The 26,843-nt window shown below is 39.5% G+C and overlaps 1 pseudogene; it reads right to left on the reverse strand.

The window, feature by feature from the left end:
* LOC142538657 (U-box domain-containing protein 52-like) lies at nt 1–26,426 on the reverse strand (annotated as a pseudogene).
* Nucleotides 26,427–26,843: the final 417 nt, after the last annotated feature.

Below are 26,843 nucleotides of genomic sequence, written 5' to 3' on the forward strand. Positions count from 1 at the left end.
GAAAGCTCTATCTTGTTATGACGTTTTATTCAAGTTTTACAGTGCACAAAAATTGTCAAACGTGCTCATTAAACGTGATACAGCTGTTTCACACTTGAAAAATATCCAGGGATAAAGTTTTTTTCGATGTTGCAATTGATGATCAACAATTGAAGGACATTGCTGATGTACAGTTCTTCCCTGGATGTTTTGGATTATTCTTCTTCGCATATTTTTTTTTGGGGGTTAGCATCTGTATGTGGAATGGAGCATATTGTCTCCTGAGCTTTCTTATGATGTGGAATTCATATGCACCTTTATACTGTTTCAATAATTTAATTTTTCTTATTCTTGCATTGGTAGCTTGGTGATTTAATACTCCATAATCCATATTCAATGTCTCAAAATCTGTATCATCTTCCCTTGCATTTATTTGAATGGATGACATATTTAGATAAGATTTCAAAGTCTGCGATTTATGTTATATATTTGTATGTAGGTGTAAAAAATTTAAAGAATTGGTGATTGACTTTTGCAAGTTTTCATGATTTCATGTGCATGGGAGCTACAAATCTCTTCACATCAATTGCCTCGGGCACTTTGGTGAATTGTGATTATGAAAATCTACCGATTTTGAATGACATGTAAACTGGTAACACTATTGAGTCGATTATAGTGATAGACAGAAGCCAAAGAATTGAAAATAAGGAATTCAACAGACTTTATGGTTGTTGGTCAATAGTTATGAAAATAATAGGAATAGAATTATTGAAATACGAAGTTTATAATAGTTTTATTTTAAAGAAATTGTGTTCTCTTTCGATAAAGTTTCTTTGCTAGATTTCTAATTGCTTTATACCAAATTGTTTGATGATTCAGTTGACTATTGGTTAATAAGATGAAAATAAACCTTTAGATAGCATTTCTCGAGTTTCTTTGCGACACAAAGGAATAAATTTACACATAAACCTGGAATTTAGAAATGGAAAGTTAATCTGCATGCAGTCTTTGCAAGGTAGGCTATTATAATATGAAAAGTACCCAGCAATCATGCTCTTAATATCATTCAATGTACTCACCTCAGGGATATAACAAAGAATTTGATTCAGACGGATGTATGGACATATGATTAAGAATTTCCCTACTGATCCACATTTTTTAGTGTTGAGCTAGTGCTGCTTCCACTTCCAGATGTGTAAATGCAAGGAGTTTCCATTTGGATTTCAGGATTGGTGTTCGTTGTTTTCGTAGTTGAACATGTAAACACCCTTCGTTATTGCATTAATATATATGAAGTGATGCTAGTATAGTAGTATTTGTTACATTTGATACTGAATTCTGGCTGACATTACTTGAAGACGGGCTTTCTATTTGAAATCCTTTACGTTGAAAATCCGTACCACCAAATTCCGTCTGAAAAACATGGCTTGAAGGTGAGGTTTGTGCGAACCTTTTATCTTGTGAATACAGATGATAAAATCTCTTTTCGTTTTAACTTCTGATCCCAGCTCGGGTAGTATCATGGAATCAAGATCTGGCCTGTCTTTTCTTCTCAATTCGCAGCAATTTAAGGCCACTTTAGCTAAGGATAAAACTTCCTTAACTGGCCAGTCTTTCAGCTTATGGTCCAGAATCTTAGCAAAATGATCTTCCTCAACTGCATTCTCAACATAATGTGTTAGGCCCATTGCAGGTTTGGCTATCATGATCTGCAGCTGCATTACACCTAACGAACATATGTCTGATTTTGTTCCCAGCATTCCTGTTTGGTGGTACTCTGGATCAATGTAACAGAATGTTCCTGCAGGTGCTGTCATACGATACTGAATACCAACCAAATTGGGTAGAATGAGCCTTGATAGGTCAACGTCACTAATCTTGCTCGTGTGGTTTTTGTCTAAGTTAATGTATGCAGGTTTAAGGTCACGTTGCACGAGTGGCTCTAGTCTCATTTGATCAAGAAAATTAAGGGCAGTGGCGATTTCTCGGCTATTCTGATATGTCCATAAGAAAGGTGGAGTGCCATTTCTGGAATTAAGCATGACTTCTAAGATCCTGTTTTCCATGTACTCATACACCAGGCAGCGATGCTTGGACATGCGCCCAAAAGGATTACCATATGGGGTGCCTCATCTGACTCAAAACCTCAACCTGTCGGATGTAAGAAAACATAAATTATGTGATCTTTTAAATGTGGCAGTATCGTTGCGTCACTATTTTGTACTTGAATGAAGAAATACCCCTCTTTGGAATTGCTTTTGGCCTTGTTATATGTACGAGCTCAAAACTTTTTTAGCAACAGCTGTGTGATCTGAAATAGCTTTATAAAAATGCCCATACCCCCCTTCACCAATCTTTTTGAACTAGAGAAGTTATTTGTGCAATTTCAATTTCATGAATTAAGTACCTTCAATATCGAATCAAACAGAGGGTTAATGCATCAATTGCCTTCTGCTTCTCTTTGGTTTCGTGAAACGTCCCTACCTTTTACATTGCTTTTAAATTGAATTAGATAAATTTATATTTTTTTCTCAATGACACTCTTTAAATAATCCAAATCTAAATTACTTAAAAATTAATAACTACAGAAAAAATAATAAAGTCGTAAACTTTCAACCAAACTCAAAACTAACATCTTCAGGAATAGCATGAAGATTTTAAATCCTCTCAAAACTCCTCATACGCGTAAAAGTCATAAAAATATTTTACGTACTGTTAAATCATCAATTGTGTGAAAAAACTACCAAGGTCCTCGGGTTTCAGTGTATCATCAGTCCAGCAAATTCAATCATCAAGTCCCCTTGTCTCAACGAAAATATCCTCACTTGCATCATTCACACCTAGCGAGTCTAATGAGTCAATAAACTTTAACCATAATAACAAATAATACTTACACATCTACATGCAACAGTGAAAATTACATTAATAAAATAACTTTAACATTAACATTGTATAAGCTTAAACATTTCCTTTCATCTTTATACACATACATTTCCTTTTTGAGAGAAATCAGTTCATTAATTGTGATCATCCTTTCATCTTTCGATTGATTGATCAATCTCAACTGTAACCATGGTACCAAGCGACGGGGCACCAATAACACTTTTTCGTTGACGGGGACACTAACAACCACTTTTTCGTTACTGGACCGTGACCTATGGAAATCCAGTGTTGGGTTCCCTAGGGCTTTGTACCTTACGAATCCCCATTTCCTTACCATTACAATCAAGTCACTTCATTCAAAACATTTTCATCATTTCCATCACTTTATAAAAATACATGCATAAATATCATTTTCTGAAACGTCTCCCCTTTTTATTGTTTTAAAAGTACTAGATTTTTTTTTAAAAAAAAAAAATCTACCCACTAGGCCGAACCCTCAACATACATGAAAATATTTTACCCTTTAAAATAAAACATCAATCAACTAGCATTTTAAAAGTCAAGTGAAATAGTCATAAAAATGAAATCGTCAAACGATTATCAAACCTAAAAAGCAATAAATTTGAAAAGTATAGTTCATACTAAACCTCTCAAAATATCTCAAACACGTAAATAAATAGTCTTAATATCTTTAACGTAAATCATGAATCATAAATGCGGAAAAGTAGAAGCTCTGGTCCTCGGGTTGTGTGCACCTTCAGTCCAGTCAGTTCATCCATCAAGACCTCCCTCAAACTCACCTGCATCCATCACACCTAGTGAGTCTAAAGACTCAACACACTTTAATCTTTATAACAAATAATACGTATAAAATCGCATGCAATAGTGAAAATACTTTTACGTAAAAATAACTTTTTCGTGAGATAAACCTTAACATTTTCCTTTCTTTTTCCTCAACATGACATGACATAAAACATTTTTCATGATCATAAACGTTTTCTTTTTTCCTTTATTGAATTCAAATCGTTAATTGTGACTTTCCTCAAACCTCAAAAAGTCGATTGATCCATCTACATGAAACCGCAGTACTGGGCGGCGGGGGACACCAGCAACACTCTCAACGGTCAACTGGGCCCTGGCCTATCTTCTTTCGAATAGAATACCATCGTCGGGGCTCCCTTTGGGGCCTTTTCCCAAAAATGGGCTCCCTCTAGGGTCTTCTCCCCTCACGATATTTCCATTCTTACCTCAAACCTCATACCTCAATAGTCACAATTACTTCACTTCCTTCAATGTTTACATTCTCATTACTTTATAAAAATCATACATAACATAACCTTTTTGTTTTTAATACCAAGCATGCAACATATCTTTTAAATGTCTTCCTTATATCATAAAAATCCAATAGACATTTAAAAATCATAATTTCATAATGTAAAATTTCATAAACATTTACAAATAATCATAATATCATAAAAACAACATTTAGAACACTGTCATGACGTTTACTAATTTCTAGGTGTAAAATGACCGTTTTACCCCTGGACGTGGCATTTTACGTTTTGACTTTTTTCATGATTTCATTGACTCTAACATGTCCCAAATAATTATTTAAGATTAAATTAAAATTCTCATAATTTTATTTAGCTTAAAAACTAGGCTTTTTAATTAATTCATGATTAATCGTTTTGACTGTGTTTTAATCCCGAAAATCCCAAACTTTAATATAAAATTCCTAAATTCAAAATTTAGTCTTTTTATATTATTTTAGCCCTTATGAACCACGACTCGACCTCCGTGAGCCATTTTTCAGTTTATTTTAATTTGAAAAACCCTATTATGACCAATAAACTTCGACCCCGAGCCATCTTTCGATTTTCTCGAGTCGCCCTCGAACCATGTTGAACCAAACTCTGAACAACCCACTAGAGTAACCTACTGGACCCTTAGCTCCCTTAGAAACCATCCCAAACCCAGAAACCGAAGCCCCCACCCCCCACCTATGCTGGCCGAGAGTTGCAAATTGCATGGACTCTAGTTTCATGCGCCTAGGGACCTAGCCGACGCCTCAGCACCCAAACCAACCTCTAGTGCACCTTCGTAGGACCCTAATGAGACACCCTAGCCCAGCCCGCGAGCCATGGACAGAGCCCACGACCGTGCACCAGCCGCGCAAGTCTGCGCACTACCCTCTTCTCTCGGGTAGGAGTCCTAGTTAAGTAGGACTCCTCCCAACCCTCACGACTCCAGCCCCAACCGAGTTAAGGCTCACTCCTCGACTGAACCATGTCCCTGGCTAGCCTTGACCACAAGCCAAGACCAAGCCAGCCCCCTTGTTCACAAAACCCGAACCCAATGACCTTATGGCAACAAAAATGATTCTCGCATGGTGCTTGTTGTGCATCATGTTTTTTGCGTTTAGGACCCTTTTAAAATCATTTATAAACATCTCTTGATCATATCCTAACATCATGGCAGCCCCTAACATGCATAAAACAGTTTATTGGATCCAAAGTCATGAGTTTAACACCTATAAAAGCAATAATCCGAAAATACAGAAAAATAACTTTATGTTCTTCATGCATACAATATATAAAACGATATTACGACATGATGGATGAGAAAAAGAGATGTATGGCGTGCCTTTAGGTTTTAAACGCACGAATAAACATTGACGACGAAGAACGGGGGACGAGGAGACGATGGCCTTGATGCTTTCCTTTGAAAATCCGACAATTCTTCTTCAAAATAAGTTGTGTGTGTATCGTGTACGGGGGTGGGGAGACTTTCAGAAAATGGGGTGAGAGTTTGAGTTGAAAAGTGTAGGGTTTACATATATTTATACACAAGTTAAAACATCAATTAAGGTTTAGGCCTATAAACAAAGTTTAGGTCCATTAGTGCTTGGTTAGGATTTAATTAAAATATTAAAATAGTTTTAGTAAAATAAGTTTGTGAATTTATTAGCCGGGTTGCTCATAATTTCGTATTTTTTGTTGAAAAACCAACACCGATAAAATTTACGTCCCGGTGTATAAAATCATCTCAAAACCTCATATTTTCAAAAATATGAAAAAGAAACACTCATATTTTAAATAAATAAAAACAATTATTTAATAAAAACATTTTCTATTTTTCAGCCCTCGGTCTCTATTCCTCGATCACAACTCGAATATCTTTTAAAAATATATTTTAATTCAACCGTGTATAAAAATATATTTTAAACATGTCAATATGCACAATATAATTAATTTATGCAATTAAAACATTTAATTAAAATACAAAGGAATTTAATAATTGCATGCATGTGGTTCGCGTGTACCTTCAAATTTTCGGGGCGTTACAATCATCCGCCCTTAAATTGAATTTCATCCTCGAAATTCGATTATCCTTAATAACCCGAAGTTTAGACTTAGTTCTAGTATCCCAAAAATCCACGCTTTCGCTGCGCTACTCTGGTCAAACTTAAGTTCTAGAATGTCCTTACGTCTCCTTGATCCCAATTAATTTTACCTTCTAAATCCTTATTTTCAAATCGCAACTTAAAAAGACCCAAATGACTTAGTTATATTACTATTATAACCTCGAATTTCAATTTTTCTTACAATTCTCAATATTAAAAAATGGATGACCATGCTTATAGTATATTATTTTCCTTATTTTATATCCAAAATATTCATCAATCTATCAAATTTCAATCTTAAATCCCAAACACATCCGCCAACGCTTAGATTTTTCAAGCTTAATATTGATTCATCCTTAAAAATCCATGATCAATATTCCTTATAACACTATAACCAAGATATCCCAACGTTCCAAATATTCTTAAAAGTCTAAATAATCGAAAACTCTTATCAATTAACCCATTCAATTCTAACTTATTGTCAAACTAGTCCCCAAGTTCCTTAATTATTGCAAAATAATTTCTTAATTTCCCCAAAAATTATCCAATTGATCCTTAATTTCGAAAATCATACGATTAACCAATAAGTTCTTGGCATTCTTAATTTATTTCTAAAGGTTTCCCATAACATAATTTGAGTAATTTAAACTTATTTACCAAAAAATCAATCCCTATAACCAATCTTACACTTCCATCAAAACTTAAAATCCCAATTTATACATTTTCTTACTCCCAAGTCATTGCAAATCCTCAAATCATTATTACTTATGAGTAATTACCAAAAATTAATTCATTTAGTAACCCCGAATCATCAATATTTTCTTAGAAAATCTACATGTGCCAAAAGCGTTCATAATATTCACGATTAACTTATAGCCCAAAAAGTAGAACGTCAATAATAAAACCCAAAAATCAACATAGTCCAATTCCACCATGAAGCCAACATGCGTTGAAATCAAATAATTTCTTATTTCATGTCGTATCACGTATAAACATTTCAAAGCATAAAAAATATATATTATCATGAAGCTATTAAACATGTAACGTAAACATATAATTCATGTACTTATGCAGGTAATATCATAAAATCACATAAAACATAAAAACTTACAAATTTGAGGCTTGATGACTGATCTTTCCAGCGCTGACTGTAGAACCCGTAAATCAGTCTACGTATAAGCCATGCATAATTCTAGATTTTTAAAATTTAATTGACTTCATTGCATGATTATTTTAAATGCATTTCTTTGAAGTTAATTATTCATTATTTCAGTTCATTAGTTTGATTTTTAGCATTTCAGTTATTTCAGTGAGGCCGGACTAGAGTTGGAGTTTTGAGATAGAATTTAAGATCCAGAAAATATTTCCAGAAGTTAACTTAGCTAGCAAGTAAGTTCATTTAAGTTAGAAAGGGAGGTTTGAGGATTTAATTTAATTATTTGAGGTGATTAAGAAATGAGCTCATTTAAGTTACTTAATTAAGGGGTTAGCTCACTAAATTATTTAAAGGATTAGTAAGGCTTTCAAGGATTATTAGTTGACTAGATAACAATATTTCCCCTTCATTTTATTGCAATTTTCGGCCCCCATAGTTGCTAGACAATTTAATTGTCAACTCATCAACCTTTTGACCATTTCTTTGCATGTAAGTTGTAGGATAATTTTAGGATTTTTGAGAGCACAATTTAATTAAATTAATGGACATATCCTAGACTAGAAAACAAGCAAAAATCGGCCACTATCTCTAGAAACATCCACCAACTCATTTGATATCAAACTAGAATTCAAAATTTAAAATGAGAAGACTTGGTCTTGGATCTTCCTTATATCTTGCACCCATTTCCCTCACCCTCCTAACCATCTTTTCCCCCCTCTCCTTTTCGAAAATTCAGAGTGAATTCAGACTCATTTTCAGAGGTAAAAATCGTGAGGTACATAGCCAAAAAGAAGAGAGAAAAAAATCGAGAGCAAGGTAAGGTAGAAAAGGAAGCCACTCCGTCTCCTCCGCGCCGTCTCGTCTCTTCTTTTCGTTTTCATTTCAAACGATAACCAGGCATGTCTAGATTATTTCTAAACCTCAATCAAGTCATATTATCATTTATTGTTTAGTACATGATCATGTTTATTCAAGCAAAAATCGAGATCCATGTCAAAACTTTTGAAAACAACACATGCAGAATTTTTTTATATTTCTTGGCAAGCTTCACGTTTTTCTTGGTTTGTGAGTTTCAGGTGATTGGTTCGACTCCAGGCTCCCAAGGCAACCTCAATACATGTAATAGGATGCATTAGGATCAGATTGGTCCTTTCGTTCAAGCCCCTGGTTGCTGGAAATTCAGAAATGGACAGCAACTTCTCATTTGGTCCATTTGAGTTTCGAAATTCAGCTTGTTGGCAAGGAGGAAGGATCTGATCTTGGCTGCCCTAGGGGCCTATAGCCATGGTTAGATCACTCCCCTAGCATGTCTAAGACATGACTAAGTCGCCCTTTTGGTGGCTTGGTCCATGGCTCATCGGTTTTTAATAAAAACATCACAACCGCCCCTATGTCCCTTCGGCCCTTACAATTTCAGCATATACGGTTTCGGTTTTGGTTGCTTGGTATGGATCTTGGTTGGCCTATGGCCCTTAGCCACGGTTCATACCATGCTCCTAGATGTCTAGATCGTGCCATGGTCAATCAAATGGCCACTGAAACGACGCAAGACATCGATCTAAGCAAAACACTACACACGCATGCACGTTGGTTCTCGGTTGGAGTTTCGGTTTAGTTATGGTGTGATGCGGATTGTGGCTGGCCTAAGGCCCTTATCCATGGTTCGAATCATTCCTTGGGATGTTGGTAAGAGTCTCTGGTTGGTGGTTCACGCCCCAATGGCCGGTAGTCTCGAAAACAACACAAGTTACACGATTGTACAGTTGCTGGAATTTTACAGCAAGTTGCTGTGACGGTTCGGTGGCTTGTTTGAGTTCTCGGTTGGCTTTTAGCCTATGGCCTTGGACTGCACGATGCCCCTTTGAGTTGGGAAGGTCATGTTTTTGACCGTTTGTGATTAGGTTCATTTTTGAGGTCGTACGAGAATTTACGGTGCGATGTGCCAAATTGACTCTCGAAAGAGCGTTTCGTGTTTTGGCCTCCATTCCACCTAGATTTCGACCCTATCATTTTAGGAGCATTATTTTACGATTTTTCAGAGTATTTTAATCATGACTATACGTCGGTTCGGTGTCGGTTCAGGTTGGCTCGGAGTCATGATTAAATGCGAAGTCATTAGGCGTCATAATCGCATCTTTTGAACTAAATTGCATAGTTGGTCAAGTTTAAGCTATTGCATATTTTTCATGGCACAGTTAGGTTACAGCGAGCCTGGGGACGATCCAATCCAATCCAGTTGTAAAATTACGGGACATTTTCATTATGCCAGTTAATTATTTTACGTGCATTAAATAGAAAATGATTATTTTGAGATTTATGCGATATGGCTTGTGGTTCATTCACTATGTGGGAGTGTTATTTTATACGGTCGCCAGTGACCGATCAGTTCAGTATGGTACCACCCGGTCTCCAGTGACCGGCCAGCTCAGTTCAGCTTCAGCCTCCCCGGTAGCCAATCACCGATCAGTTCAGCTTAGTGCAGGGGCCACAGCCGTAAAACATAATCTCAACAGAAAATTTTACCAGTTATTTCAGTACAGGCTCCAAGGAGCAAACATTTTTTTTACTGTGATTATCAGTTCAGTTATGCATGTATTATGATTGCTCAGTACAAATTATTTTCATCATGCCTCAGGACAGGATATGTTATCTCATGCATATTTTAATTCAGATTTTTACTCGTTACCTGCGATATATGCATGCTGAGTCTTTAGGCTCACTAGACTTGATTGTTGTAGCTACTGATGAGGCCAGGGCCGAGGGCGGGGACCAGTGAGCCAGCTTGGGTTGGCAGTAGTGGCACCCGAGGACCTCAGAGCAGCAGTTGTTATTTTATTCCGCAAACATTTTATCAGTCGTTGGATATTTTTAAATTGTGATTTTTGGCAAACTTTATTTTCTTCCGCTGCAATATTTTGAAATATTGAACTTGATTCACCAGTGATTTTATGAATGAGGCCATTTAAGTTCTTTTAAAAAGAAAATTTTTAATTTTCCGCAAATTTTCAAGCAAGAAGTTTTAGGGCACTTTAAACTGACGGTGACACAACCCTTTACAGGACCTTTGCTCTGATACCAACTGAAACATCTCCCCTTTTTATTGTTTTAAAAGTACTAGAAATTTTTTATTTTTTTAAAACCTACCCATTAGGCCGAACCCTCAACATCCATGAAAATATTTTTATTAAAATATTTTAACCATTAAAAAAAACATCAACCAACTAGCATTTTAAAAGTCAAGTGAAATAGTCATAAAAATGAAATCGTCAAACGATTACCAAACCTAAAAAGCAATAAATTTGAAAAGTATAGCCCATACTAAACCTCTCAAAATCTCTGAAACACATAAATAAATAGTCTTAATATCTTTAACGTAAATCATGAATCATAAATGCGGAAAAGCAGAACACTGATCCTCGGGTTGTGTGCAACTTCAGTCCAGTCAGTTCATCCATCAAGACCTCCCTCAAACTCACCTGCATCCATCACACCTAGTGAGTCTAAAGACTCAATACACCATAATCTTTATATTAAATAATACGTATAAAATCGTATGCAACAGTGAAAATATTTTTACGTAAAAATAACTTTTTCATGACATGCAAACATAAACCTTAACCTTTTCCTTTCTTTTTCCTCAACATGACATGACATAAAACTTTTTTCAAGATTATAAACATTTTCCTTTTCCCTTTATTGATTTCAGATCGTTAATTGTGACTTTCCTCAAACTTCAAAAATTCGATGGATCCATCTACATGAAACCGCAGTACTGGGCGCCGGGGGACACCAGCAACACTCTCACTGGTCGGCTGGGCCCTGGACTATCCTCTTTCGAATAGAATACGATCGTTGGGGCTCCCTCTGGGGCCTTTTCCCAAAAATGGGCTCCCTCTAGGCCTTCTCCCCTCACGATATTCCCATTCTTACCTCAAACCTCATACCTCAATAGTCACAAATACTTCACTTCCTTCAATGTTTACATTCTCATTACTTTATAAAATCATGCATAACATAACCTTTTTGTTTTTGAAACCAAGCATGCAACATGTCTTTTAAATGTTTTCCTTATATCATAAAAATCCAATAGACATTTAAAACTCTTAATTTCATAATGTAAAATTTCATAAACATTTACAAATAATCATAATATCATAAAAACAACATTTAGAGCACTGCCACGATGTTCACTAATTTTTAGGTGTAAAATGACCGTTTTACCCCTGGACGTGACATTTTACATTTTGAATTTTTTCATGATTTCATTGACTCTAACATGTCCCAAATAATTATTTAAGCTTAAATTAAAATTATCATAATTTTATTTAGCTTAAAAACTAGGCTTTTTAATTAAATTCATGATTAATCGTTTTGACGGTGTTTTAATCCCGAAAATCCCAAACTTTAATATAAAATTCCAAAATTCAAAACTTAGTCTTTTTATATTATTTTATCCCTTATGAATCCTGACTCGACCCCCGTGAGCCATTTTTCGATTTATTTTAATTTGAAAAACCTTATTATGACCTATAAACTTCGACCCCGAGCCATCTTTCGATTTTCTCGAGTCGCCCTCAAACCATGTTGAACCAAACTCTGACCAACCCGCTAGAGTACCCTACTAGACCCTTTGTTCCCTTAGAAACCATCCCAAACCCAGAAAGCAAAGCCCCCACTCCCCACCTATGCTGGCCGAGAGTTGCAAATTGCATGGACTCTAGATCCATGCGCCTAGGGACCTAGCCAACGCCCCAGCACCCGAACCAACCTCTAGTGCACCTTCTTAGGACCCTAATGAGACACCCTAGCCCAGCTCGTGAACCCTGGACAGAGCCCACGACCCTGCACCAGCCGCGCAAATCTGCGACCTACCCTCTTCTCTCGGGTAGGAGTCCTAGTTGAGTAGGACTCCTCCCAACCCTCATGACTCCAGCCCCAACCTGGTTAAGGTTCGCCCCTCGACTGAACCATGCACCTGGCTAGCCCTGACTACAAGCCAAGACCAAGCCAGCCCCTTGTACACAAAACCCGAACACCATGACCTTATGGCAGCAAAAATGATTCTCGCATGGTGCTTGTTGTGCAGCATGTTTAGTGAGTTTAGGACCCTTTTAAAATCATGTATAAACATCTCTTGATCATATCCTAACATCATGCAGCCCCTAACATGCATAAAACTGTTTATTGGATCAAAGTCATGAGTTTAACACCTATAAGTGCAATAATCCGAAAATACAGAAAAATAACTTCATGTTCTTCATGCACACAATATTTAAAATGATATTACGATATAATGGATGAGAAAAAGAGATGTATGATGTGCCTTTGCGTTTTAAACGCACGAATAAACGTTGACGACGAAGAACGGGGGACGAGGAGACGATGGCCTTGATGCTTTCCTTTGAAAATCCGACAATTCTTCTTCAAAAGAAGTTTTGTGTGTATCGTGTAAGGGGGGTGGGGAGACTTTCAGAAAGTGGGGCGAGTGTTTGAGTTGAAAAGTGTAGGGTTTACATATATTTATACACTAATTAAATCACCAATTAAGGTTTAGGCATATTAAGCAAAGTTTAGGCCCATTAGTGCTTGGTTAGGATTTAATTAAAATATTAAAATAGTTTTAGTAAAATAAGTTTGTGAATTTATTAGCCGGGTTGCCCATATGTTCGTATATTTTGTTGAAAAACCAACACCAGTAAAATTTACGTCCCGTCGTATAAAATCATCTCAAAACCCCATATTTTCAAAAATATGAAAAAGCAACACTCATATTTTAAATAATTAAAATCAATTATTTAATAAAAACATTTTCTATTTTTCAGCCCTCGGTCTCCGTTCCTCGATCGCAACTCGAATATCCTTTAAAAATATATTTTAATGCAACCATGTAGAAAAATATATTTTAAACATGTCAATATGGACAACATAATTAATTTATGCAATTAAAACATTTAATTAAAATACAAAGGAATTTAATAATTGCATGCATGTGGTTCGCGTGGACCTTCCAATTTTCGGGGCATTACATTTTCTTTTAAACCAAACATGCAAAACGTCTTTTAGCATTCATCACTTATTCATCATAAAATTCAATCACCTTTCATAATAAACATTTTTGGGATTTATTATAGTTATCAGGACATTGACAGGATTCCTAACATTTTCAAGTATAAAATGGTCGTTTTGTCCCTGAAACCCTAACTTCCTTATCTTACTCATGGATCTTAAAACTTCGACACGAGCCAAACCAAACTTACCATAACACCTTAAAACACACCCTTAATAATTTCTTAGACGTAAACTTAAATCCATTAAGTAAAATTTCGTAATTTGTTTTAAAGCTTGGACCGGAGTCTCGGTTTTAGCCCGAATCAACCCGAAACTTAACTAAACTTTCTTAAACTTTAATCATAGCTTAATAACATATAACCAAACCTTATACAACCCAATTCAAACCATTTAGAACCCTTAATAAAACCTTGAACCTTTCTGAATTTTCTGCACTTATTTCGGCCAAACCCTAGCCCTTACCAACACATGTTCCTTCGATCCTAGTCCCAAATCAAAGAAACCAGACCCTAACCATCTACCCTAGGACCATGACCAAACCCATAGAACCCTCTTGGATCAGCCCTAACCAGCCATGCACGTCCTGGTGCATGGTTCACACCAAGACCTGTGCGACATGGCTAGATCGAGTCCTAGCCATGTGCCTACCCATCCACACTCATCCAGGCCGTGTATGGACCATCATGGCTCATGGCTTAGACCCTCACGAGCCCAGCCCCTTGCCTGGACAGCCCCTACACATCTCCCCACTTTACAAATCCTCAAACCACACCTAGCCCTTAAAAACACAAACCGATCGGCCCTTATCCTTGCACCATACTAGAACCAACCAGACCCGAATCTTGCACCTAAGGGCCCTTAAACCGTTTTTAATTCGAGCCCCTAACCACCAAAACCTGGCAGCCCCTTCATATCATCAAGAAACATCAAGAACTTGAAAAAAAATCAAGATTTTATGCAAGAAACCAAGAAAAACGTAAAGAAATCATTTGATCTATAATATGCCATGCAACACCATGCAAAAATACATAATATAATGTGAATTATGAGAAAACGAGGGTGTAAGGCATGTCTTTGCGTGATTTACGCACGAATATTCGAGTCTAGACACGAAAGAGCAATGCCGGAGGAACGGGGAAACCTTTGCTGATTTTTCCTTCAAAACCGACGTGAGAGTGCCCGTGGACGTGTTGGTGTGCGGGTGCTGCTAGGGTGGAGAACTCTAGTTTATTTAATTTTTGTGCGTGAGATTATGCAGAGTAAAAAGGCTTGGGAGTCAAGGCTTTGACATAAATACCTAGATATACCTCTAGGCCCATTAGACTTAGTATAATAGGCCCATTTGTGAAGGCCCTAAAACTCCTTTCTTGAAAATTTGCGGAAAAATTTAAAATTTTCTTTTTAAAAGAACTTAAATGGCCTCATTCATAAAATCACTGGTGAATCAAGTCCAATATTTCAAAATATTGCAGCGGAAGAAAATCAAAGTTTTGCCAACAACAACGATTTAAAAATATCCAACAACTGATAAAAATTGTTTGCGAAGAAAATAACAACTGCTGCTCTGAGGTCCTCGGGTGCCACTACTGCCGACCCAAGCTGGCTCACTGGTCCCCGCCCTCGGCCCTGGCCTCATCAGTACCTACAACAATCAAGTCTAGTGAGCCTAAAGACTCAGCATGCATAAATCGCAGGTAACGAGTAAAAATCTGAATTTAAAATATGCATGAGATAAAATATCCTGTCCTGAGGCATACTGAAAATAATCTGTACTGAGCAATTATAATACGTGCATAACTGAACTGGAAGTCACTGTAAAAATATTTGCTCCTTGGAGCCTGTACTGAAATATCTGATAAAATTTTCTGTTGAGATTATGTTTTACGCCTGTGGCCACTGCACTAAGCTGAACTGATCGGTAACTGGCTACCGGGGAGGCTGAAACTGAACTGAGCTGGCCGGTCACTGGCGACCGGGTGGTACCATACTGAACTGATCGGTCACTGGCGACCGTATAAAAATAACACTCCCACATAGTGAATGAACCACAAGTCATATCGCATAAATCTCAAAAATAATCATTTTCTGTTTAATGCACGTAAAATAATTAACTGGCATAATGAAAATTCCTGTAATTTTACCAACTGGATTGGATTGGATCGTTCCCAGGCTCGCTGCAACCTAACTGTGCCATGAAAAATATGCAATAGCTTAAACATGACCAACTATGCAATTTACGTTCAAAAGATGCGACTATGACGCCTAATGACTTCGCATTTAATCATGACTCCGAGCCAACCTGAACCGACACTAAACCGACGTATAGTCATGATTAAAATACGCTGAAAAATCATAAAATAATGTTCCTAAAATGATAGGGTCGAAATCTAGGTGAAATGGAGGCCAAAACACGAAACGCTCTTTCGAGAGTCTATTTGGCACATTGCACCGTAAATTCTCGTACGACCTCAAAAATGATCCAAATGACAAACGGTCGAAAACATGACCTTCCTAACTCAATGAGGCACTGTCCAGTCCAAGGCCATGGGCTAAAAGCCAACCAAGAACTCAAACGACGCTTCTGAACAGCAGCATACTTGCTGTCAAAAATACAGCAGCTGCGCACTTGTTTTTCCTTGTGTCGTTTTCGAGGCTACTGGCCATTGGGGCGTGAACCACCGACCAGAGACTCTTACCAACATCCCAAGGAATGATTTGAACCATGGCTAAGGGCCCTAGGCCAGCCACAATCCGCATCACACCAAATCTTAACCGAAGGGTCCAATCGAGAGCAACGTGTATGCGTGTGTAGTGTTTATGCTGTGATCGATGTCTTGCGTCGTTCCAGTGGCCATTTGATTGACCATGACACGATCTAGACATCTAGGAGCATGATATGAACCGTGGCTAAGGGCCATAGGCCAACCAAGATCCACACCAAGCCACAAAAGAAACGAACCATATGCTGAAAAATGGAAGGGCCGAATGGGGAAAGGGGCTGTTCTTGTTGATTATTTAAAAACCGATGAGCCATGGACCAAGCCACCAAAAGGGCAACTTAGTCACGTCTTAGACATGCTAGGGAAGTGATCCAACCATGGCTATAGGCCCTTGGGGCAGCCAAGATCAGATCCTTCCTCCTTGACATCCAAACTGAATTTTCGAATCACATTTCTGCACTTATGGGGAACTTGCTGTCATTTCGGTTTTCCAGCAAGCATGGGGCTGGTTTGGATGGACCAACATGGTCCTAATGCATCCTACTACATGTATACAAGCCGCCTTGGGAGCCTGGAGTCGATCCAATACCTGAAACTCACAAACCAAAAGAAATCGTGAAGCTTGCCATGAAGAGCCGAAATTCTGCATGTGTGTTCCCAAAATATTTTGACATGTATCTCGGTTTTTGCTTGCTAAAACATGATCATGTACTGAAAAATAAATGATAATATGACTTGATTGAGGTTTGAAAGAAATCTAGACATGCCTGGTTTCGTTTCGAAAGAAAACGAAAAGAAGAGACGAGACGGCGCGGAGGAGACGGAGTGCCTTGCTTCTCTACCTTTCTTGGCTCTTGATTTTTCTCCCTTTCTCCCTAGCTGCTATCCACGTTTTTTCTACTGAAAAGGGGTCTTATTTTCGGTGGAGGTGGAGGGGGGAGTGATGGTTATGAAGGTGAGGAGAAGGGTGCACAAAAATAGGATCATATCAAGACCAAGTCCACTCCCCTTTTGAATTTGAATTTTGAATTGATATCAAATGAGTTGGTGGATGCTTCTAGGAGGTGGTGGCCGAAATTTAGCTTGATTCTAGACTAGGATATGTCCATTTATTTAATTAAATTGTGCTCCCAAAAATCCTAGAATTATCCTACTAATTACATGCAAAGAATTGGTCAAAGTTGGTGAGTTGGAAAATGAATCTTCTAGCACTAAGGGTGGCCGAAAAATGCATGATAAAATAAAGGGAAATGTTGATTATCTAGTCAACTAATAATCCTTGAAAGCCTTACTAATCCTTTAAATAATTTAGTGAGCTAACCCCTTAATTTAATAACTTAAATGAGTTCATTTCTTAATCACCTCAAATAATTAAATTAAATCTTCAAACCTTCCTTTCTAACTCAAATGAACTTAGTTACTAGCTAAATTAACTTCTGGAAATATTTCTCAAATCTTAAATTCTATCTCAAAACTCCAACTCCGGTCCGGCCTCACTGAAAATACTGAAATGCTAAAAATCAAACTGCTGAACTGAAATAATGAATAATTAACTTTAAATAAATGGATTTAAAATAATCATGCAATGAAGTCAATTAAATTTAAAAATCTAGAATTATGCATGGCTTATACGTCTACTGATTTACGGGTTCTACAATCCTTCCCCCCTTAAATAAATTTCGTCCTCGAAATTAGAACTCACCGAATAACTCAGGGTATCGACTTCTCATCTCCGGCTCAGACTCCCACGTAGCTTCCTCCTCTGAATGGTTGAGCCATTTGACTTTGACTCGCTTAACCAACTTGTTCCGAAGTTTCTTCTCCTGTCTGTCTAGGATCTGCACGGGTCTCTCCTCATAAGATAAGTTCGGAGTAAGCTGCAACGGCTCGAAATTCAGCACATGCGAAGGATTTGCCATATACTTCCTCAGCATGGAGACGTGAAAGACATTGTGTACTCCGGCCAGATTTGGCGGAAGAGCCACACGATACGCTAGCGTCCCAACTCTGTCGAGGATCTCAAACGGTCCAATGAATCTCGGACTGAGCTTCCCTTTCTTGCCAAATCTCATGACACCCTTCATAGGTGCCACTTTCACGAAGACATGATCGCCCACTGCAAACTCTAACTCTCTCCTCCGCTGATCGGCATAACTCTTCTGTCGGCTCTGAGCAGTCCTCATCCTATCACGGATCTTGACTACTACATCTGCTGCCTGCTGAACAATCTCTGGACCCAACTCTGCTCTCTCTCCTACTTCATCCCAATGAACAGGAGATCTACACTTGCGACCATACAGCGCTTCATACGGAGCCATACCTATAGACGACTGAAAACTGTTGTTATAGGTGAACTCTACCAATGGTAAGTTCGACTCCCAACTCCCAGAGAAATCAATGACGCAAGCACGGAGAAGATCCTCTAAGATCTGAATAACTCGCTCCGACTGTCCATCTGTCTGCGGATGGAAAGCTGTGCTAAACAGCAACTTCGTACCCAAAGTCGAATGCAAACTCTTCCAAAACGAGGAAGTGAATCTGGGATCTCTGTCGGATACGATAGAAACTGGAATACCGTGGAGTCGGACTATCTCTCGGATATACAGCTCTGCATACTGAACCATGGTGAATGTCGTCTTAATAGGCAAGAAGTGCGCTGATTTGGTAAGACGATCTACAATCACCCAAATAGCATTCGATCCTCTGGCTGACCTCGGCAATCCGGTCACAAAGTCTATGGTAACATTCTCCCACTTCCACTCGGGAATAGGGAGAGGCTTGAGCAAACCTGCTGGTCTCTGATGCTCGGCCTTCACTAACTGGCAAGTCAGGCACTCGGATACAAAACGCCTGATGTCCTTCTTCATTCCTGGCCACCAATACAATAGCTGCAGATCTTTGTACATCTTCGTACTCCCAGGGTGAATGGAGTACGCGGACGTATGGGCCTCTGATAAGATGTCTGCTCGGATAGAATCACTGCTGGGAACCCATATCCTATCTCGGTATCTCACAATACCGTCGCTGACTGAATACAAAACACTGCCCTTAGCTTCATCTCTCTTCTTCCACTGTGCCAACTGCTCATCTGCTGCCTGACCGCTGCGAATACGGTCAATAAGAGAGGACTGGATAGTCAAGGTAGATAGACGAGGAACTCTACCTCGAGGGTAAGTCTCAAGATCAAACCTCTGCATCTCGATCTGAAGAGGTTTCTGCATCGTCAAATGAGCCATCACTGCGACTTTCCTGCTCAAAGCATCCGCAACTACATTAGCTTTACCCGGGTGGTAGCTAATGTCACAATCGTAGTCTTTCACAAGCTCCAACCAACGCCTCTGACGCATGTTCAGCTCCTTCTGCGTAAAGAAATACTTGAGGCTCTTATGGTCGGTAAAGATCTGGCACTTCTCTCCATACAGATAGTGCCTCCAAATCTTCAAAGCAAAAACTACGGCCGCTAACTCCAGATCATGGGTAGGGTAATTCTTCTCGTGGATTTTCAGCTGTCGAGAAGCATACGCTATCACTCTCCCATGCTGCATCAAAACTGCACCTAAACCAAGCTTCGAAGCATCGGTATAAAGAACAAACTCGCCAGATCCTGACGGTACAGCCAAAACGGGTGCTGAGATAAGAGCTTGCTTCAAAGTATCGAAGCTCTTCTGACACTCCTCGCTCCACACAAACTTCACATTTTTCTTGGTCAGTGCTGTGAGTGGAACGGCGATAGAGGAGAATCCCTGGATGAATTTCCTGTAATATCCTGCTAGCCCAAGAAAACTGCGGATCTCTGATGCATTCTGAGGCACAACCCAATCTCTGACTGCTGCAACTTTCGCCGGGTCTACCTCAATGCCACTGCTAGAAACAATGTGGCCCAAGAACGCCACCTTCTCTAACCAGAATTCGCACTTACTGAACTTTGCGAATAGTTTATGTTTCTGCAATGTCTGCAACACTGTGGTCAGATGCCTGCTGTGCTCCTCCCGACTCTTGGAGTAGACGAGAATGTCATCTATGAACACTATCACAAACTGGTCGAGGTACGGCTGAAATACGCGATTCATTAGATCCATGAAGATCGCTGGTGCATTCGTCAGACCGAACGGCATCACTAGGAACTCGTAGTGGCCATAACGAGTCCTGAAAGCTGTCTTCGAGACATCAGCATCTCTCACCCTCAACTGGTGATAACCGGAACGCAGATCTATCTTGGAGAAAATCGAAGCTCCCTGCAACTGGTCAAACAGATCCTCAATCCTCGGCAGTGGGTATTTATTCTTCACTGTAACCCTGTTCAACTCCCTGTAGTCAATGCAAAGCCTCATCGAGCCATCCTTCTTTTTAACGAATAAGACTGGCGCGCCCCATGGAGAAAAGCTCGGGCGAATGAACTCCTTGTCGAGAAGTTCCTGGATCTGCTTCTTAAGCTCTGCCATCTCTGTTGGTGCTAGTCGGTATGGCGCTTTGGATATCGGAGTCGTACCTGGCGTAAGCTCAATGGAAAACTCCACCTCTCTCTCGGGTGGCATACCAGAGACGTCTTCGGGGAAAACGTCTAAGAAATCTCTAACAATCGGAACATCTGAGGCTGACAGGCTGGGTTCCTCGGGGACAGATAAAAGGGTTGCTAGAAATGCCCGACACCCTCTATGCATGAGCTTCCTAGCCTGAACATAAGGAATAATGCGCGGTAAGGAAAAGTACCTGTCCGGCTCAAATAAGAACTGCTCCATTCCAGGCGGTCGGACAAGAACGGATCTCCGCTGGAAGTCTATCAACACTCTGTTCCTCAATAGCCAGTCCATCCCTAGGATGATGTCAAATTCCGGCATCGGTAGCACAATCAGATCCGCATAAACAAGATTACCGTGCAGCTCAAGGTCTATATCTCGGATAACATTGGTGGCTGCCATCTCCTTGCCTGACGGCAACACTACTGAAAAGGCTGTATCTAGCCCAATGGTCTGGATCTTGAGAAAGTTTGCAAAGACCTCCGAAATAAATGAGTGAGTGGCCCCTGAATCTATCAAGGCCTTGGTAGCGGAACCAGATATAAAAATTCTCCCTGTCAACAACATAGTCTCCGGGTTGGCTTCCGCGGCATGGAGAGCAAAAACTCTGCCTTGGGTAGGCAGATTCCTCTGAGGGCACTGCAGCAACATGTGGTCTGGACTGCCACACTTAAAACACTTTCCTGAGCCAGCCATACATGCTCCAGGATGGCGACGTGAGCACCTGGGACAGACTGGGTGCTCCTGAGTCCTCGGGGCTAGGCGTCCCCGCTGCTGCTGCTGCTGGCCTCTGTTCCTGGGCGGTCCATGAAAAGGCCTCTTATTCTGCTGCTGATGCTGATGAGGAGGAGGGTGGTGCGGTGCCTGGGCTGGGCGCTTGCCCTGGCGATCCCTCTCGATATCCCGCAGATCCTGCTCTGCGGCTAAGGCCTTGGAGACGGCAATCTCATAAGTAGCAGGGTCAGATACCCTAACATCCCGGCGCAAGATCGGCCGTAAGCCCACCAGGAAGTGCATCAGCTTGGCTCTGGCATCATTCGCTATCAGGGGCACAAAGTGACAGCCCCTCTCGAACTTACGGATAAACTCCGTAACCGACATATCCCCCTGTCTCAGGCTCATGAACTCGGTGGTCAGCCTGGTGCGAACCTCCTCAGCAAAATACTTGGAGTAGAAAACCTCCGTAAAGCGGGTCCAAGAAAGTGTAGCCAATGTCAGGGCTACCGAAGCTCCTTCCCACCATAAGCGGGCGTCTCCAGTGAACAGGTAGGTGGCACATCGGACTCGGTCTGCGTCCCCCAGCTCCATAAAATCGAAGATAACCTCGAGGGATTTGATCCATCCCTCGGCAACCATGGGGTCAGATGCCCCAGAGAATTCCTTCGGGCGCATCTTCATGAATCGCTCATACACTGCCTCGGGCCCTATCGGCCTGGCTGCGGCTGCGGCTACGGCTGCGGCATTGCCCCCCGCAAACTGTGCGAAGAACTGTGCCATCCCAGCTAACATCTGGGCACTCATGTCCGGTGGGGGCGGTGGAGGAGGTGGTAGGTCTCCCTCCGGTCTATGCTCCTCTCTGTCCTCTCGGCGAGGCTCCACCTCTCTGTTGCGCTCTAAAATGCGTCTAGGGGGCATACTGTTCCAACATAACCCATACGTAACTAACATGCATAATTCCATAATTTATTTTTAAATGAACTCTGAAATACTGAAAATCTGGAAGCATGCTGACAAAATAATTCATGCTTTAACTGAAATACTAAACAAAATGCTGAACTGAAAAAATTACAGACCAAAGGCGTGGCTTCGTGAGCTTCTCGCGGTCAGTAGTAGTGAAACCCTATACAGAACCACCGCTCTGATACCAACTGTGAAGGCCCTAAAACTCCTTTCTTGAAAATTTGCGGAAAAATTTAAAATTTTCTTTTTAAAAGAACTTAAATGGCCTCATTCATAAAATCACTGGTGAATCAAGTCCAATATTTCAAAATATTGCAGCGGAAGAAAATCAAAGTTTTGCCAACAACAACGATTTAAAAATATCCAACAACTGATAAAAATTGTTTGCGAAGAAAATAACAACTGCTGCTCTGAGGTCCTCGGGTGCCACTACTGCCGACCCAAGCTGGCTCACTGGTCCCCGCCCTCGGCCCTGGCCTCATCAGTACCTACAACAATCAAGTCTAGTGAGCCTAAAGACTCAGCATGCATAAATCGCAGGTAACGAGTAAAAATCTGAATTTAAAATATGCATGAGATAAAATATCCTGTCCTGAGGCATACTGAAAATAATCTGTACTGAGCAATTATAATACGTGCATAACTGAACTGGAAGTCACTGTAAAAATATTTGCTCCTTGGAGCCTGTACTGAAATATCTGATAAAATTTTCTGTTGAGATTATGTTTTACGCCTGTGGCCACTGCACTAAGCTGAACTGATCGGTAACTGGCTACCGGGGAGGCTGAAACTGAACTGAGCTGGCCGGTCACTGGCGACCGGGTGGTACCATACTGAACTGATCGGTCACTGGCGACCGTATAAAAATAACACTCCCACATAGTGAATGAACCACAAGTCATATCGCATAAATCTCAAAAATAATCATTTTCTGTTTAATGCACGTAAAATAATTAACTGGAATAATGAAAATTCCTGTAATTTTACCAACTGGATTGGATTGGATCGTTCCTAGGCTCGCTGCAACCTAACTGTGCCATGAAAAATATGCAATAGCTTAAACATGACCAACTATGCAATTTACGTTCAAAAGATGCGACTATGACGCCTAATGACTTCGCATTTAATCATGACTCCGAGCCAACCTGAACCGACACTGAACCGACGTATAGTCATGATTAAAATACGCTAAAAAATCATAAAATAATGTTCCTAAAATGATAGGGTCGAAATCTAGGTGAAATGGAGGCCAAAACACGAAACGCTCTTTCGAGAGTCAATTTGGCACATTGCACCGTAAATTCTCGTACGACCTCAAAAATGATCCAAATGACAAACGGTCAAAAACATGACCTTCCTAACTCAATGAGGCACTGTCCAGTCCAAGGCCATGGGCTAAAAGCCAACCAAGAACTCAAACGACGCTTCTGAACAGCAGCATACTTGCTGTCAAAAATACAGCAGCTGCGCACTTGTTTTTCCTTGTGTCGTTTTCGAGGCTACCGGCCATTGGGGCGTGAACCACCGACCAAAGACTCTTACCAACATCCCAAGGAATGATTTGAACCATGGCTAAGGGCCCTAGGCCAGCCACAATCCGCATCACACCAAATCTTAACCGAAGGGTCCAACCGAGAGCAACGTGTATGCGTGTGTAGTGTTTATGCTATGATCGATGTCTTGCGTCGTTCCAGTGGCCATTTGATTGACCATGGCACGATCTAGACATCTAGGAGCATGATATGAACCGTGGCTAAGGGCCATAGGCCAACCAAGATCCACACCGAGCCACAAAAGAAACGAACCATATGCTGAAAAATGGAAGGGCCGAATGGGGAAAGGGGCTGTTCTTGTTGATTATTTAAAAACCGATGAGCCATGGACCAAGCCACCAAAAGGGCAACTTAGTCACGTCTTAGACATGCTAGGGAAGTGATCCAACCATGGCTATAGGCCCTTGGGGCAGCCAAGATCAGATCCTTCCTCCTTGACATCCAAACTGAATTTTCGAATCACATTTCTGCACTTATGGGGAACTTGCTGTCATTTCGGTTTTCCAGCAAGCATGGGGCTGGTTTGGATGGACCAACATGGTCCTAATGCATCCTACTACATGTATACAAGCCGCCTTGGGAGCCTGGAGTCGATCCAATACCTGAAACTCACAAACCAAAAGAAATCGTGAAGCTTGCCATGAAGAGCCGAAATTCTGCATGTGTGTTCCCAAAATATTTTGACATGTATCTCGGTTTTTGCTTGCTAAAACATGATCATGTACTGAAAAATAAATGATAATATGACTTGATTGAGGTTTGAAAGAAATCTAGGCATGCCTGGTTTCGTTTCGAAAGAAAACGAAAAGAAGAGACGAGACGGCGCGGAGGAGACGGAGTGGCTTGCTTCTCTACCTTTCTTGGCTCTCGATTTTTCTCCCTTTCTCCCTAGCTGCTATCCACGTTTTTTCTACTGAAAAGGGGTCTTATTTTCGGTGGAGGTGGAGGGGGGAGTGATGGTTATGAAGGTGAGGAGAAGGGTGCACAAAAATAGGATCATATCAAGACCAAGTCCACTCCCCTTTTGAATTTGAATTTTGAATTGATATCAAATGAGTTGGTGGATGCTTCTAGGAGGTGGTGGCCGAAATTTAGCTTGATTCTAGACTAGGATATGTCCATTTATTTAATTAAATTGTGCTCCCAAAAATCCTAGAATTATCCTACTAATTACATGCAAAGAATTGGTCAAAGTTGGTGAGTTGGAAAATGAATCTTCTAGCACTAAGGGTGGCCGAAAAATGCATGATAAAATAAAAGGAAATGTTGATTATCTAGTCAACTAATAATCCTTGAAAGCCTTACTAATCCTTTAAATAATTTAGTGAGCTAACCCCTTAATTTAATAACTTAAATGAGTTCATTTCTTAATCACCTCAAATAATTAAATTAAATCTTCAAACCTTCCTTTCTAACTTAAATGAACTTAGTTACTAGCTAAATTAACTTCTGGAAATATTTCTCAAATCTTAAATTCTATCTCAAAACTCCAACTCCGGTCCGGCCTCACTGAAAATACTGAAATGCTAAAAATCAAACTGCTGAACTGAAATAATGAATAATTAACTTTAAATAAATGGATTTAAAATAATCATGCAATGAAGTCAATTAAATTTAAAAATCTAGAATTATGCATGGCTTATACGTCTACTGATTTACGGGTTCTACACCATTAGTACGTAGGAAAAATAAATCGTTGAGGAAATTTTCCTAAAAAATAACCGAGTGTCCAAAAAGTTCTTATTTTAGTCAAAAATTGGTTGCCGGTTTGAAAAATGTCTCGAGATGTAAAAAAATATCAAAAGACACTTTTTTTTTTAAATTTAAATATTAATTATATCATATATTAAATAATTAAAAATAAATATTTGATAAAAAAGTTTTTCCTTTACAGTCATCTGTCTCCGTTTCCAATCACGCCTCGAATAATCTTGAAAACACTAATTTATGCATTCTAATAGGATTTCCTATTTTTAACATGTAAACATGCCTATCACGGTTGATTAATGCAACTAAAATAATTTAATTAAGCATTTCCTATATTTTTTATATTTGCATACAGTTGAATTACATTATCGCTATTTAAACCTTACACTTCGTGTTTGAACTTCATCTCCGAAAGCTTTCTCGTTACTGATTCCAATTCTGCTATATGATGTGCCTTTTGTGCTAGTTGAACGGTAGATTTACACTTCTGCTTCTCCCTTTCCACAATGGCAAAAGCTGCCTTTTGCTAGCTTACTTAATTCCTCCATTTTCCACGTATTAAAAAAATGTTTTAGTTAATTTCATATTATGGGATGCTTCAGTATTTCCAGTACTTTCATTTTTATCAATAAAATACATGGTTTATATTGTAACTTAATTTACCTTTTCTCCAGCAGTTACTGATTCTTGGCATGCACCATTGTACTTTTTTATGATTTGCTTCAATTCTCCTTTCAATCTTTTCAATATGTCCTGTATTTCATGGAATACACATTAAATGATGTTGCATTTGTTAGAATAGATGCCCTGTAAGCTAACTGTTGGCTGAGAAATTTATTGACTCAAGTGTAATAAACAATCTTTATTTTAATATAATTTACTTTTTAATGGTTTCATTTTACTTTATCTGTATACCCATGCAATCAGCATAGATAAAGTCCTTAATTATGCCTTAATACAAATGAATCGTAATTCGATGTTGAAACTCATTTGTAAACACTGCATATTCTAAATTCGTTCCTAGTCGATTCAGTCGCCTAAAATAAGGATAAAGGCCGCTTGAGCTCAAGACTAGCATCTGGGATGTTGTGTACTGCGTTTCTTGGTAAAGGCATAGAGATGTCCAAACATGCAGATGGGTACTCATATGATGATTATACCGAACAACCCTCCCTC

The sequence above is a fragment of the Primulina tabacum genome, chromosome 3 (assembly GCF_025594145.1).
Source record: "Primulina tabacum isolate GXHZ01 chromosome 3, ASM2559414v2, whole genome shotgun sequence".
NCBI lineage: Eukaryota > Viridiplantae > Streptophyta > Magnoliopsida > Lamiales > Gesneriaceae > Primulina > Primulina tabacum.